We start from the raw sequence: 3,414 nt of genomic DNA on the forward strand, positions 1-3,414 counted from the left end.
TGGAAATCGTGACGGTGTTGTTAAACACAAGTTTGGTTGTGGTGACATTGAAGGTGGCAGTATCAGCACTGAAAGCATGGAAGTAGGAGGTGCTGGTGACAGGAGTAGTGGTAGTAGTAGTAGTAGTAGTAGTAGTAGTTGTAGTAGTAGTAGTCAGTGTAGTTACCTTTGTGGCGGCGGTGGTGCGCTGTTATTTTGGTGATGTTACTGTTGTAGTATTGATGATTTCAGTTGCTCTTCTGTTGTTGCTGCTAACCCTTCGGTCGTCATTCCAACCATGACCACCCTGTCTGTCTACGTAGGCCGACGTTTTCTACCAGTAATGTGAAACAATACGATGTGATTCGGTGGCGGGTTTGTTGTTATTGTTGTTTAACCCTAGGTTGGCTCAGATTGAGCAGATCTATGATCAAAGGCGTTCCAACCATAGACATCCCGTCCCCCCCCCACCAAATATCCTATCTATCTATCTATCTATCTATCTATCTATCTATCTATCTATGTATCTATCTATCTATCTATCTACCTGTCTGTTTGTCTGTCTGTCTATTTCCCCCCTCTCTCTATCTATCTATCTATCTATTTATCTATCTATCTATCTATCTACCTATCTCTATCTACCTGTCTGTTTGTCTGTCTGTCTATTTCCCCCCTCTCTCTATCCATCTATCTATCTATCTATCTATCTATCTATCTATCTATCTACCTATCTCTATCTACCTGTCTGTTTGTCTGTCTGTCTATTTCTCCCCCCTCTCTCTCTCTCTATCTATCTATCTATACATACATACATACATACATACATACATACATACATACATACATACATACATACACGCATCCAAATATATATTATACATATCCAATGTCGCTCATAAGAAGACAGTTTGATTAGAAGGAAGTATGGTTAGTATTTCTAGCAGGTCGAACGACCACATAGAGGAGGCTCGTAGCTGTGACGTTTGTAGTGGTGGTGGTGGTGGTTGCACTGCTGTTAATAACAGTATTGTTGTTGTTCTTGCTGTTGCCATTATGCTGCTGATGATGATGCTTGTGGTGGCTGTGCTCATTATAGCTTATAGTAGCGCTGTAGTTCTTGCTGCTGTTGCGTCTGTGATGCTGGCGGCGGCGGCGGCGGCGGCGGAAGAGATGCTGCTGCTGATGGCCACAGTGGTGGTGGTGGTGAGCTAATAGTGGCACTGTTGTTGCTGTTGCTTCTGCAGAAGTGACGCTGGGGTTGATGATAATTGTGATGATGGTAATGATGATAGTGGTGGTGGTGTCGATAGGTGTTGCTTCTCTGATAATGGCGATGGTTGTGGTGGAGGTGGTTTTATTGCTGTTAGTGGCGTTGTTGTTGTTGTTGTTGTTGTTGTTGCTGCTGCTATGTTGGTAGTGAGGAAGAGATGGCGATGATGATGGTGGTGGTGGTTTTAAGATAATTATTTCGGTGGCACTAACCATTATTTCCCCCTCTACATTCCATTAAACATCTATTAGGGTCTCTCTCTCTCTCTCTCTTAGAAAAAAAAAAGCGAAATGAAGATTTTATTGAAATGTTGAACACAAATTCAGTCTCAGAATTGGTTAATATGTGTGTGTGTGTGTGTGTGTGTGTGTGTGTGTGTATATATATGTGTGTCTGTGTCTGTGTGTGTGTGCATGTATATATGCATGTGTATGTGTGTATGTATATATGTGAGTATGTATGTGTGAATGTCTATACACACACACACACACACACACACACACACACATGTGTGTTTGTGTATGTATGTATTCTTTAATAAGAATAGTATTGTCAGTGACTTCGAAGGTTCGGCCTACAGAGCCATCAATCTGATGATATCTTAGTTGGTTAAAACTTCCAAGTCACTGTCAATGCTATTCTTGTTAAAGAATAATAAATTTGTGCTCTACCAGATGTATTGAGTAATCCTTCAATTTAATACAAGATTACGGGTCGACAGCGCCAAGCAGTGACGTGGATAAATACAAACTTATCACTCCAAATACCCTTATGTATCTTTCGATTTAAATAAGAATATTTACAAAGCAAGAGAAATTCTATCCCCTCCTCCAATATAAACATTTTAATAGTGTTGCCACAATATATAATAAAGCTTGAAAAGATAGTGGTTTTAGCAAGGAAATAACCTATACAGCTGTCATTAGTCCAGTAACAAAGAAAAGGAAAAAATATCTGGTTCACACCTCCTTATTCCTCTGAAGTTACCTTTAATATAGGTAGATATTTCTTATCCCTTATAGATAGGCATTTTCCAATCAATCATAATTATAGAAAGCTCTTTAGTGGGCATAACTTAAAAATTAGTTTTAGTTCTGTTACTAACTTTAAAAATATAATTGAAAAATAAAAAAAAAGAGGGGTTTTCATAGCGTTTTGTCTTAAAAAATTAATAAGATGCCGGAGCAGACTTCAGCTCCGGTATCCGAAACTCTGAGTTTTATTATGACAACCAACTAATTGTCACACACACACACATGTATGTATACAGAGGTGAGTACATAAGTGTAAAACAAGGTGGACAAAATAGTACTCGAATACCAAAGGTAGATTAATATGCTTTTATTAAAGCTGCAGAATTATCATAAGATTGTTGTTACTCAGTTTCCCGTTCCCACAAGTGTCCGACGAACGGGAACGTGAAACTCTGAGTAGCAATCTTGTGATAATGTTGCAGTTTGAATAATAAGTGGATGTGTATATATATATATATATATATATATATATGTGTGTGTGTGTGTGAAGACAGCTATAGTGTGAGTATCAGACATCAAAAAATGTGCCGGAGTTGATTTGCCCCAGTGTGGCCGCAATCCAATGACTGAAGCAAGTAGAAGAATAAAAGTATACGCGTGTGTGTGTGTGTGTGTGTGTGTTTCAAACACTGTGAACCTCAGCTTTTGCGGAAGAACTCAATAAGCAACAGTAGAATTAAAATATTTTAATTTATTTTCGTGAAGACGAATTCTGTGAGGAGGACATAGAACTGGTTCTGTTTGTGTTTATACATACCCATGTGTGCGTGTGTATACACACACACACACCTCCACAACCACATATATGTACATATATACATTTTCCTACAAATATACATTTGTACACGTACATAACGTACAGGGATATACATATATTTACACACATACATTGCGACACAAGCGCACACACACACACACACACACACACACACACATATATATATATATATATATATATATATATATATATATATATACATGCATTTATTTATACCCACACATACTCTTACAGATATTTGTACGTGTGTTTATATGCAATACATATACACAAGCATATAGATTGAAATTAAAATAATAGGACAAAATATTTGACATCACTCAAAAAAATATTTAATTTAGAGATATACTTCA

Source organism: Octopus bimaculoides, chromosome 26, assembly GCF_001194135.2.
Source record: "Octopus bimaculoides isolate UCB-OBI-ISO-001 chromosome 26, ASM119413v2, whole genome shotgun sequence".
Classification (NCBI taxonomy): domain Eukaryota; kingdom Metazoa; phylum Mollusca; class Cephalopoda; order Octopoda; family Octopodidae; genus Octopus; species Octopus bimaculoides.